The 14,132-nt window shown below is 39.4% G+C and overlaps 1 protein-coding gene across 4 annotated transcripts in view; it reads right to left on the reverse strand.

Annotated features, from left to right (window-relative positions):
- Nucleotides 1-13,875, reverse strand: part of AGTPBP1 (ATP/GTP binding carboxypeptidase 1) — a 159,665-nt gene extending 145,790 nt beyond the window's left edge. For 3 of the 4 annotated variants that reach the window (XM_045086080.1, XM_045086082.1, XM_045086083.1), the window contains exon 1: nt 13,690-13,875. The gene's annotated coding sequence lies outside the window, so the exon portion shown is untranslated. Of the gene's footprint in view, nt 1-13,524; nt 13,650-13,689 lie in introns of those variants that run through there. The other variant, XM_045086081.1, reaches the window with a different exon arrangement.
- Nucleotides 13,876-14,132: the final 257 nt, after the last annotated feature.

Consider the following 14,132-nt stretch of genomic DNA (forward strand, 5'->3'; position numbering starts at 1 on the left):
TTTTCTTATTACATCTTTCAGACTCCAAGGTCCTTGAATGCAGGGGATTAATTAAGTTTCATTTGTCTTTGGGTCCCCCAATGCCAGGAACAGTTCTCAGTAGTTTGCTAAAGTCTGTGCTCCAGATAAACAAATACATTAACTGAATGAAGGATGCAGAAACAGGTTCAGATGCTGGTAATAACCGAGTGGTTACAGGTTAGACAGTCTTGCCTAAAAGATCCAGCCAATGGTTCAATATCAAACTAGACAAATGAGAAGTTCAAACTGTGAAACAGGTAGAGGACGGTATCATTTTGTTTTTGAAAATCACATATTTGCACGGAATAACAGAGAAAATGTTATTTCAGCAGGGAGTGTAAATTCGTATAGCTGTCGTAGAGGGCCATCAATATTAAGTGGAATTAAAAGTGTTACAGTTTGGGGCGCCTGGGTGGCTTAGTGGGTTAAAGCCTCTGCTTTCGGCTCAGGTCATGATCCCAGGATCCTGGGATCGAGCCCCGCATTGGGCTCCCTGCTCCACAGAGGAGCCTGCTTTCCTTCCTCTCTCTCTGCCTGCCTCTCTGCCTACTTGTGATCTTTGTCTGTCAATAAATTAAAAAAAAAAAATTTTTTTTTTAAAAAAAAAGTGTTACAGTTTATATCCCAACAATTTGACTCCTGAGTATGTATCTCTTCACAGATCCTTGAGGAGACAGAAATGAGAGCTTTTATCATAATGCTGTTTGTAGCCAAGGACAGCAAACAACACAAGGGCAGTACCTTAGACCTGGGCAACAGGGGCCTCTGCTCTGGATCCTACACTTTAGAAGTCCTCACATATCACAAAAAAACAAAAAGTGTATTTCGTGAAGTACATATGGGCACCTTGGGCACCAACCTGGTACTTAAGGCTGGCACGGCCTGACCTGTAACCAACCATACCTATACTCAGTTCTAATTCCTGTCTCTGCTCATTGCTGCAGTTGGTCAAAATGTTGGCAATAGTGACCGCAGCACACTTACGGTCTTAATGACTATTTCAGTGTTCAGAGGATCACACTCAATATCAAATTTGATGTACACTTTGACCAACCCATATGCACGTGGGGGTATGGAGGGGTCACCCTCTAAGTTGAGCTTGCAGAGAATTTCGTGAACAGGAGACACTTTGAAAGAAGCTGGGTCAGACGTCGAGAGCAGCAAGCATTCCCAGACATGGAGGCAACAGCTTCCTAATTTTAAAACATCAGTGCAGTTCTAGCCGTGAAGATCTAGAAGCAATTTCATAGACAGAAAGTCTCTTAATCATAAAAGAGACAGTGTCTCCCTTGGTTTCTCAGTTTTAGGTAGGGGATTTGGGAGTTGTTGCTTACAGCGTAACCTAGAATCTCTTTTTCTACAAAGCTCCAAACAATTCTGTAAACCACTTAAAACCTGTGCCAGATATTGATGTATTGCCCCTCATCTCCAAATTCACCCTTTTTACCTGCTCTGTGAAAATGGATTTGTGCCCTTAAAATATTTTCCTAGCCAGCTGGCAAGATATTAAGCTTTATCAAGAGGGCATTGCAAAGATACTGCAGAGGAAAAGGATTTTGCTTCCTGGCTTCAGGGTGTTCACGGCTGCAGCAGGCAAGGCCTCTCTGGGACCCATCCCTGCAACGAGGACGGCTTCTATAGCACCGGGCTCCTGCAGCACGTGCAGCTTCTCCAACAGGAGTCTAAGCTGTTCTGTAGCAGGGTGCCTCTGGTGAGATATCTCCCTATAAACAGCCTTCCCTGGTACCCTAGGGGGCAAACCCTCAGCAAATTCCACTAGGTCACACCACACCTACTTGCCTTGACCTTGCCCCTTCTGACCTTGACCTTGCCCTTTCCACCAAGTCTTCAGGGGAGGGAGGGGCTCACTCTATCTCAGCCCTGGGGGTAATAATTGGTCTCTATAACAGCTATTCCTCTATTTAGAGCTATCTTTATTTCTTGCTGATAAAGCCTTCAATTATCTATTCCCTGTTATAGCCAAAATATTTTTGCATTAATTTTTCCCTGTTAAATTACCATGTGGTTTCTATTTCCTGACTGGACCCAGATTGGTACATCCCAACAACTCTTTAAATTATTTAGTATCCTAAAATAAATAAACCCTCTCTGCTTAAGGTATCTAGAGTGAATTCTGTTCTCCACAACTCAGACTTCAATTTTCTTTTTCAATAAAGAATTTTGTGGGAAAAAAAATCATACAATGCCTTCAGAGATTAATCTATGACATCATTTTTTTTAATTAGTAAGTGATAATAATTATGCACAGCCAGGGTTAAGAATGGCTTCTGATGATTATCTTCCTAGGTCAGCCTATTAAATATTTTAATTGTAATAGTAACTCCATCTTAGAGTATTATCACTCCTGTTATGCTTAATCACTATTTAAAAACTTAACCTGCAATGAGATACCACTCCACACCCACTAGAATGGCTGTAATAAAAAAATACAGACAATAACAAGCTTTAGCAAGAATGTGAGAAACTAGAACCCTCATACATTGCTGATGGCAATGTAAAATGGTACAGCTACTTTGAAAACAATCCAGCAGGTCCTCAAAAGGTTAAACATAGTGACTGTGTGACTCAGCTATTTCATTTCTAAGTATATACCCAAAGAAAAGAAATTTGTACACAAATTTCACAGCAGCATTATTCATAACCAAAAAGTGGGAATAACCCAAATATCCACCAACCAATGAATGGATAGATAAAATGTGGTATAGCCATACAATGCAATATTATTCAGTGATAAAAAGAAACAGTACTGATATGTACTACATGAATAAACTTTGAAAATATTATGCTAAGTAAAAGAAGCAAATCATGAAAGACCACATCATTATATGATTCCACTTTATATAATAGCATAAAATACCATTTATATGAAATACCCAGAACAGGTAAATCTATAGAGACAGAAAGTAGATTAACGGTTACCTAGGACTAGAAAAGAATGGCATGGAGGAGGGGACGTACTAGAAGGATGTGGAGTTTCTTTAGGGGGTAATAAAAATGTTCTAAAATTCACTGTGGTTATAGTTGTGATGTGGGAAACAAAGGTAGAAGGAAATGTAAATAAAATTATAATTATAATTATAACCGGCAGCCCACTGACAAATACTTGGGATACGCAGAGTATAAGATTCCTCCAAGATCCTGTGAGTCTTCTTCAGCCTACGAAAGTCATTTTGGAACTTCCCTCATCTTTACTGCCCCCACAACCCCAAGGTGTATAAATCAGCTGCTCCTCCCAATCCCCCAGGGCATCAGGGAGCCACAGCATGGAGTCAAAGCAGGTAGCAGCAGCAATTCATTCAGCCCATGGGTCCTGTCCCTGAGCTTTAACAAAACCACCATTTTGCACCAAAGACACATGTCAAGAATTCTTTCCTGGACATCAACTCCAGACCCCACCAACACCAACATTCCAAAAACTACATCAGTTGCACAACCCTGTGAATGTACTAAAGGGCAGTGAACTGCATATTATAATGTGAAAATTGACAGTATGTGAGTTTTAGCTCAATAAAACTGTTAGGGGCGCCTGGGTGGCTCAGTGGGTTGAAGCCTCTGCCTTCGGCTCGGGTCGTGATCCCAGGGTCCTGGGATCGAGCCCCGCATCGGGCTGTCTGCTCCGCGGAGAGCCTGCTTCCTCCTCTCTCTCTCTCTCTCTCTCTGCCTGCCTCTCTGCCTACTTGTGATCTCTGTCTGTCAAATGAATAAATAAATAAATAAAATCTTTAAAAAAAAAAAAAGAACTTAGTCTCTGCTAGAACCTTCTAATTCAACCCATCCTTAAATTAGGGTCAAGGGTTTACACCCTCTGTAGTTCAGCACCTGATTCCCATAATAAAATATATCCTTTTACACTAAAGCAAAACTATTGACCCACCTGGGTCGTTAGAAAATGTATTCTAAGTTATTCATCCAGCAGACTAAAAAAACAAAAACAACAACAACAACAACAAAAAAAAAAAAACACTGGCACCTGTGTGGCACAATCCTTAAGCAGTCTGCCTTTGGCTCAGGTCATGATCCTGGGGTCCTGGGATAGAGCCCCATGTAGGGCTCCCTGCTCCGCGGGAAACCTGTTTCTCCCTCTCCCACTCCCCCTGCTTGTATTTCCTCTCTTGCTGTCTCTCTCTGTCAAATTAATAAAATCTTAAAAAACAACAAATAAAAAAACCCTTCTGTGCTATACATAAAAATTCACAGTATACATTTCCCTAAGTGGGAGGAAAGAATTTATATGAGTGGACTTTTATATATTTAAAGATGGCTTGAACTAGAATTATATATATATACTACTAATCTTTACATCCATAAGCATTATCTTACTCTAAATTACTATTACTGAGGTATACATTTTCATCCAGTTACCTTATTCATGTGTCATTCACAACACAGGATTGGGGCAAACACAGACACCGAGGCACTCAAAAATCCACATAAAATTTTTGACTCCCCCCAAATTTAACTATGAACAGCCTACTATTGATCAGAAATCTTAACAATAATGTAAACAATAACACATATTTTGTGTTGTATATATTATATACTGTACTGTCACAATAACGTAATACTTATTTTGCATTTAATGTATTATATACTGGATTCTTATAACATAGTAAGCTAAAAAATATTAATAAAATCGTATGGAACAGAAAATATGTTTACAGTACTGTATTAACCAAAAAAATATGTGGATAAGTAGACTCACACAGTTCAAACCCATGTTATGGGTCAACTATAGTTTATGAATGTTTTAACCCAATCTGCAAACAGACAACTTTATTTCACCTACATTATCATTAATTTTACAAAAAAACTGTGGGTAAGAGTAAACCTGTAAAAATTATACCTTTTACCTTTCTTCATCAGGCATCCTCATTAAAAACACAAGTTTGGATAGTTCACACACTATGCCACAAAGATGTTTCAGCACTTACGGAAGGTCTAATTTGCTATGAGATGTTTTAATTATACTACAAATAATAAGGTTTTACTGTTGGGGGAGAAGAATTACACCACACTTAGATCTAACTAACAGTAATAATTTATTTAATATGATGCTTCCCTCAGCTCAGATTCCAACTATTTTTAGACTTAAACAAATGCCAAATTTTCTAAGTATCAAATATCAAATAGGTGATATCTGAAATTAAAATTCTTTCCTTGAAACACACATTTTCCTTGTCCCTAACCTATGACTGACTCATCAAAATGGTTCGTTTTTTAAATATCACAGCCGAAGTCAGCTCCAACAAAAATCAAAATATACAGGATATGAGGAACTCAAAAAGTCATAAGGCATATAAAAAATAGCAAGATGATAGAAGCTCCTCCTTACCAGTAATCACTGCAAATGTAAATGGATTAAAACCTCCAATGAAAAGGCAGAGAATGGCAAATGGATTTAAAAATACAATCCAAAAAATTTGTTCTCTACAAGAAACTCATTTAGATATAAAGGCACAAATAGGTTGAAAGTAAAAAGACAGAAAAAGATATTCCATGCAAATAATAACCAAAAGTAATAAGGTGTAGCTATACTAACATCAGACAAAATAACTTCAAATTTTAAAAGATTACAAGAGACAAAGGAGGACACTAATTATTAATAAATGGTTCAAGAGGGCAAGAAGATATAACAATTACAAACATTCACATACCTAATAACAGAGCACCAAAATACAATAAGCAAAAATTGACAAAATTAAAGGAAAAAATAGTTTTATAGTAATTGTTGGGGACTTCAATACCCACTGTCAGTAATAAATAGAACAACCAGACATAAGACTAATAAGTAAACAGAGGACCTGAACAACACTATAAACCAACTATTGTTTATATGACCAACAGTCGGATATAAAACGCTACCAAACAACAGAATATGTATGTTCTTCTCAAATGCACATGGGACATTCTCCAGGATAGATCATCTTTTAGGCCACAAATTAGGTCTAAACAGATTCTAAGAGATAGGTATTATACAAAGTATCTTCTCCAACCACAACAGAATGAAGTTAGAAATAAATAAGAAAAAGAAAACTGGAAAATTCACAAATTTGTGGAAATTAAACGCACTCTTTAATTACAGGTCGAAGAAAAAAATCAAGGCAAATGAGACAAATGAAAATAAAACATACCAAAATTTATGGGATACAGAGAAAGCAGTGCTAGGAAGTTAGTTTACAACTATAAACACTTACATTTAAACATTAAAAAAAAAAAAAAGTAAAGTTTTAAAAAGGGTGGGCGTGCACCTGGGTGGCTCAATCAGTTAAGCATCAGCCTTAGGCTCAGGTCATGATCCCAGGGTCCTGCGATGGAGCCAGGCATCATGCTCCCTTTCCCTTTCCCCTGCTCATCCCCTCCCTTGCTCTCGCTCTCATTCTCTATCTCAAATAAATTAAAAAAATAAATAAAGATCTCAAATGAACAACCTAACTTTACAAATTAAGGAACTAGAAAAAGCAGAACACAAAGCTAGTAGAACGAAGAAAATAATAATTAGAGCAGAGATAAATAAAATAGAGAATAGAAAAATAGAGAAAATTATCAAATAAAAAAATTGGTTCTTTAAAAAGATAAATGAAATTAATAAACCTTTATTAAACGTAAGAAAAAAACAGAAGACTCAGATTATTAAAATCAAGAAAGCATGTGAAGACACTGATTCTACAGAAATATAAAGGATTTTAAGTGAATAGTATGAAAAATTGTGCACCAACAGAGAACCTAAATGAAACTGACAAATTCCTATACACACAAAACGTACCAAAACTGAACAAAAAGAAACAGAAAATCTGAATAAATTCCTAACTATTAAGGAGACTGGATGAGTAATCAAAAACTTTCCAAAAAGAAAAGCCCCAGATTTGATTGTTTCACTAGTGAATTATACAAAACATTTAAAGAACATCAATCCTAATTCTTCCAAATAACTTAAGAGAATACTCCCTAACTAATTCTATGAGGCCAACATTGCCCTGATACCAAAGCCGAACAGAGAAATTACAAGAAAACTACAGATCAATATCCTTTCTGATCACTGATGTACAAAATAGCAGCAAACTAAATTCGGCAGCATGAAAGCAAATCAAAACCACCATGTGATACCTACCACGTCACACCCATTAGAATGACTGCACAAACCACCCCACCTCCCACCCAGTCCCCGCCCAAGAGAAAGACCAATCACACAGAAAACAAATGTTTACAAGGATGTGGAGAAACTGGAACCCTCATACACTGTTGGTATGAATGTAAAATGGTGCAGCTGCTATGCAAAGAGTAGGGTTGTGACACAGGAACTTAAAATAGAATTACCATATGACCCAGCAATTCCACTTCTGAATATGTACCCAAAAGAACTGAAAGCAGGGTCTTGAAGAAGTATTTGTACACCCATGTACAAAGCAGGGTTAGTCACAATGGCCAAAGGTTACTGAAACAGCCCAAGGGTGCAATGACAGATGAAGTGGTATATACAAACAATGGAACATTATTCAGCCCTAAAAAGAAAGAAATTCTGATGAATCTTGAAGACAATGCTAAATGAAACAGCCAGTCACAAAAGGGCAAATACTATGATTCTACTCATAAAAGGTACTTAAAGCCATCAAATTCATAAAGACAGAAAGTAGAATGGTGATTGTCAGGGGCTACAGGAAGAAGAAAATGAGGAGTTATTGCTTAATGGATACAAAGTTTCAGTTCCACAAGACAAAAAGATCTGAAGATGGACAGTGTGATGGTTGCACAACCATCTTAATGCTAATAAACTAAACACTTAAAAATGTTTAAATGATAATTTTTATATTATATATACAGCCATAATTTTTAAAGTAAATTTTTAAAAATCAAAATATGAACCAAAAATATGAATATAAATCAATGTTAAGAATTGGGAAAAATAAGTTTCAAATGAAAACACAAATTATAATTGGTAAAACAGAATTAACAAATGAAAAAGACATTCTCAACAGGCAAAGAAAAAAATCCAGACTTCTAGAGTTGTAGGAAGCTTCAAAGATCATCTGGGAGTCAAATTCTCTTACTTTGCAAATAGGAGAGAAGCTCATCACAGAGGTTTGCTATCTTGCATTACCCATTATCACTTCTACCTACATGCAACTAGAAACTGTGCCTACAACAAATTAATAAATCTGGAGAATTCCCATCAAAAGTAGTATCCTTTTCAATTCATTAAACTCATTATATGTAGGCAGTGTTCACACTTTTATTACCGTTATTGCATCATAAATCCTCACAAACCTTATTACTTTTATTCCCCATGTTACCTATACCCTTAGAATCTTCGTAATCTTTTTTTTTTTTTTAAGATTTTATTTATTTGTCAGAGACAGAGGGAGAGAGAGCGAGCAAGCACAGGCAGACAGAGAGGCAGGCAGAGGCAGAGGGAGAAGCAGGCTCCCTGCCAAGCAAGGAGCCCAATGTGGGACTCGATCCCAGGACCCTGGGATCATGACCTGAGCCGAAGGCAGCTGCTTAACCAACTGAGCCACGCAGGCGTCCCGAATCTTCATAATCTTAAATCATTTTCTCCCTAAGGTAGGATGTGAGGCAAGGACAGCAAGTGCTGGGTACCTCTTCTTAGGATGGTTCATCCTCAGCATGAATTAGGTAAGAAATGAACAGAGATTAAGAAGGGAAGCTAAAATGCTTATTTTAGCTTAAGAGCTCAGTATCAGTTGAGATTTTCACACTGTGCCTTCACTATTTGTCTAATATGCAACCCCCCCATATTAGATTTGAACATATGTGTGGATCATAAATCCCAAATCTTTTTGTTTTTAGATAATCTAATTTCGACTACTAGTACTGTAGTTCTACTATACTAGTATATAATACTAATACTATAGTTCCCCCGTATCAGCACCTGACCAAAAGAAATCTCAAGAACCCTAAACTTCCTGTGAATAACCTCTATTGGGCCTGTAAAAAAAAAAAAAAAAAAAATGAATACAGCCTTTACTGGGGACCAAAAGTCTGAAGCAAAAACAGACTAGTGATTGTCACCACCACTTCCCTTCCTTATCAAGGTTTGGTAAGAATCAACTGATTTATACCAGAAGTCCTCAAAATGTGGTCCATAGTCCCCTCGGCACCTGATACCTTTTCAGGGGGTCCACAACGTCAATACTATTTTCATAGTAACACTAAAATATCATTAAACTTTTTAACTGTATACTAATGGTACAAAAGCAATGATGTATAACATTTCTGGCATCTTGGAACAACTTATGGTACTGGCAACAAACTGCACTATTAGTCATTATATTTTTCAACATCAAGTAACAGTTGCTATTTAAAAAAAAAAAAAAAAAAGCCTTTTCACTTAAGAATGTCCTTCAAGGGGCACCTGAGTGGCTCAGTTGGTTAAGCAACCCTTCAGCTCAGATCATGATCCCAGGATCCTGGAATCCAGCCTGATGTTGGGCTCCCTACTAGTTGGAGTGTCTGCTTCTCTCTCTCTCTCTGTCCCTCCCCCTGCTTGTGAGTGCATGCTCACTCTCTCTCTCTCTCTCTTGCTCTCTCTCAAATAAATAAAATATTTCCAAAAAAAAAAACAGTAAAGATTAATTTTATATTCTCAGCCCTTGAATATATACCTTTACATCTTTTTAAATACTCTATGTGACAAAATGTTAAGTACACATAAAGCATTTCTGTCCACATACTGAATTACAATAGTTGATGGCTGTCTCAAGGTAAAGTACTTGCGTGACTGAACTAAGGGCTGACACTAGTCTCTTTTTTTCATGAAACACCATTTTTACTTGAAAGAATGACTACGATTATTCACACTTACGTATTTTGGCAGAGGTTCTCTCAGAGATTAACAAAATCTGCTTGTCACTTCTAGGAAACAACTGGCAGTCATATTTCTTGCCAATGATAAAATCTGCACTTTCAAGCAAAAATCAAATTTCTGGAAAACTCGTATCCACCATCAGTCATATCATGGCCTGGACAGCTTCCCAATAATTTGTTTCTGATAAGTGGTAATATTAACAAATGTGATTTTTTAATAACATAGGAAATGTGTCAACATTTGGAAGATCTGCATAACTGAGCCAATACTTAAAAAGGACCACAGCATGATGCTACAAATTCAGGCATAGTTATGTAAGATCCATTCAAAGTTCAGACCAGTCGATTTTAATGAAACACTATGAAAAAAGTCCATTGACATGATCTCAGATTCCACACTGCAAATAACTAAAAAACCAACACATGTTGAGCTGTGATGTTGTACCAAACAAGAAAATCCATTATTATCTGAAAAGGCTATTAAAATGCCTCCCTCTCTTTTACAGCCATTAGCTATGTAAGGTAGGATTTGTCTTTCTATATACTTCAAACCAAAAAACACTGCAAAAGACTAAATGCAGTAGACAGAAGAATCCAGATGTTCCTATTAAACTAGACATTAGAGAAAAAAGTAAAACAAAACTGCTCTTCTCACTGCCTTATCTATTTTGAAAATACTTATTTTCAATAAAAATGTTTACATTAACAAATTACTGTCATATATAAGTAAATTAATAAAAGTTATACATATCTTTTTAATTATAAGACAATAACTACAGGCATAATCCACAAAAGCTCTTTGGGTTGCTCAGTAACTCTTAAGAATGGAAAAGGGTCTGAAATCAAAAGTTTGAAAACAACTGATTTAAAGAACTGAGTATTAATATCAGATCCTTGCAAACAAAGAACAGTTAAGTACATAAAATCATTAATTTAAAAAAAAAAAAACCTTCCTAGAAAAATTACATGAAAGCTGAAAAGGAATACAATGTCAAATCAAAACCAACCTCACTCTCTAACACCAATAAAGAAGAAAATAAAAGAATGCACAGATAAAAGTGATTTTGTATGTCCTGGAAACATCATGCAATATCTTGATCAGATAAACTCATATATACCTATTAATAGTTAGATAACATTTTTGATAGCAGCACATCACAGTCACAGAAAACACACAGTCACAGAAACACACCATCACAAAGTCAAAAACAGGTGATTAAAATAGCAGTCATGACCACCAAGAGGGAGACAATCCAAGGTTCCGTCAGAAGGGACAAACAGGGATACTTCAGCACCTCTCCAGCAGCATCGCAGGGCATGCAGCTCAGGGTCTAGCTGTTCTATTTAAAACTAAATTACATGCTTCCAAGGCAAGATAGTGAGACTAAGTTCTTATTTAGCCCCAAAGGAGCCAATGGGTCACCATGGAATTATTCTACAGTAATAATGCTCCATCAACCTTAAGTCCTTCTTCAGCTTACTAGACCCCTTGGAAGAGTGAGGAAAAGCAATAGCAGTAATATTTACTGAAAGATTACTACATGCCAGGCACTGTGCGCTAAGCACTTTATGTGCATTTAATATTCAAGATCTTCAGGGCATAACCATTATTACTCCCTTTTTGGAACTGAGAAGACTGAAGCACAAGAGGATAAATAACTTGCCTCAAGCAAAGCCAGGCTTCAAACCCAGCCAGGGTGGCTATGAAGCCCAACTTCCTAGGCTCTACACTACAGTACAAAGGCACAGTAACCAAGAACAAAAGATAAAAATTTAAAATTCCGCGTTCACTCTAAACAACTTCTGTCATTCACATCAAGAGCCACCACCTAAGGAAGGCTCCCAACTTGCAGAGAGCTCTCTGACAGTTTCATCCATAACTACTGATAGACTGTTCAACTTCCAGGTACCAAAGAACCTTAAGCAAGAGTACATTTTGGAAGGTGAACACTGTGGAGATTTAGTGAAAACTCCAAAATGTAGAACCTAATACAAATTAGATAATTTCAAAAGTCTTCGATCTCTTTTCCCTCTGCTGTTGGAGATAAAAAAAAAAAAAAAAAAAAAAAAAAAAAAAAACATTATTATATAATAGTCTAACTAATCTGTTTCAAAGAGAATAATGCTTCAATGCAAGTCAACGGGGAAAGCTTCATAAAAATTGCTTCTACAAAAGCTTAAATTACATTAAAACACTTAAATATTCTGCAGAGGAACTCCAAGTCCATCCCCTTCATTTCAAAGTTCAGGGTAAGACTGCAGTGCTAAGTGTAGAAGCGATTAAGGCAGAGTTTTGAGGTCATTAAAAATGAATCTATAGCTTCACTGCAGAACCTAACTCAAGCCAGGTGGAATGGGAAACTAAAGAAATCATATCACAATGAGAAAATAAGCAGTAGATAAGACATGGCTATCTCACAGCAATTACAGGACTAATGACAGCAATTATAGTAAATACTTACACATCTCCCGGGGTTTTGTTTGGTTTTGATTAGTATTTGGCACATGTTTTGAAATAGGTACTATTTAAAGTGCCTTAAATAAACTACTACTTTTCAGCTTACTGAACTGAAAACATTCCACTACACTATTACAAAAATAACTTTCTAGTTTTCTCAGGAAAAAAGACAATTTATAAGAAGAATTCAGAGGTTACTAAAGAAAGTGATAGAACTCGATTTACATAAAGATTACAACATGGACATAAAAGTGAAAATGAGTGATCAAGAAGACTGTTTATGTCCTTTCTCACTGCAAACTGTCATGCATTATAATTAAACACTGCCACAATTTTCAACACCTAAAGAAAAACAAAACACCCACAAGGAATTAACATTGCCAAAAAAAAAAAAAAAAATCCGGTAAGTGTTACAACACATTAGGTCATCAGCAGCGCTGGACCTTCAAGCTCTGAATTGAGCAAGCCATGTTAAAACAAGAAATGGCCTTGAAATTATCAACACTCATATCGATTATGCTAAGGTGTATAAAAACTCCACTGTAAAATGGGTAAATGCCCAGGAAACCAACCGATTCAAAACTGCACTAGTACTAATAAGAGGCTTAACCGGCACAAGCGGAAAACAACAGTAGAGACAAGCCTTTGCGCGGGGGTTGCAGAAGTCCTTGAATACTTGCAATGAAGAGCCCGCAACTCAGGAAGGCAGGCTGTAAGGAAACTCTGCACTGTCATCTAGGGCGATCTGATTCAGGTTCAAACCAAACCCAAAAGGCGACAAGTTGTAAACAGAGAACACACTTCAGGCCAAACCACCCCGTGAAAGGAAGCAAACCTAGCCACCGCCGAAATCACACAACACCAACCCCACTGCAAAGCAAGGCGCACCTAGACGGTGGGTGCCAGGGTGGGTGGGGAGGCAGGGCGCGCGCCCGCCCCCGGCCCGCCGCCCCTCGGCTCTGCTCCGCGCTGCAACGCGGCGACCGCCGCTCCCGGCCCCAGAGAAAGGGCAGGGCACCGGGGCTGCCTCTGCCCGAAAACTGCGTCGGCGACCCTCCGCCTGGGATTGAGGCGGGGGCCACCGAGTGCCCGCAGGTGGGGGCGGGGTGGGGCGTTTTCCAAAAACCAGCCAAAGCCCCTAGCCATCAAGGGCTTCCCTCCAGCTCGGGTCCACTCGCCCCGAGAGACACGCGTTACACAACCTGTCAGGTGAGGGGCGGCGGGGTCCCAGAACGCAGACCGCGGCGGGCCCGGGGTCACTCCTTCCCGCTTCTGCCGCGGCCGGGAGAGAGCGGAGGGCAGCGGGCGGGAAAGCCGCAGCCGAGAGGGGGCCGGCCCGGACGCACGGACGGTGGCGGGGCGCTCACCGGCTCAGGACGGGGCGCTGGCAAGGACTGAGCAGAGCCGCAGCACCCGGCTCGGCGTCGGCAGCGCCAGCGGCTGCTCTCTGGAAGAACGGCGGACTCCTCGCCGCCCGCCGCCCGGTGTTTTCATACAAACCCCGATGGCAGGCGAGGCTGAGGCAGCGGAGGCTGAGGCTGAGGCGGCGGCGGCGGCGGAACCTGCCCGCATCCCGAGCAACGTCAGCGCGGCGCCCCGCCCACCGCACGCCCGGGGCCAGCGAGCTAGCGCGCGCCGGGCAGAGGGAGGGCAGAGTGCGCGTGCGCGCGGGCCGTGTGGGCACGCGCTGGTGGGAGGGAGGGGCATGCGCGGGCCTGAGCAAGGATGGGGCTCAGGGAGCGCGCGTGGGCAAAGAGGGAGCGTGCGCAGGAAGCGGGCAGGGCGCGCGCGCCGGCGTTTGGCGCTGTAG

The sequence above is a fragment of the Mustela putorius genome, unplaced genomic scaffold (assembly GCF_011764305.1).
Source record: "Mustela putorius furo isolate JIRA1106 unplaced genomic scaffold, ASM1176430v1.1 tig00000876_pilon_pilon_pilon, whole genome shotgun sequence".
NCBI lineage: Eukaryota > Metazoa > Chordata > Mammalia > Carnivora > Mustelidae > Mustela > Mustela putorius.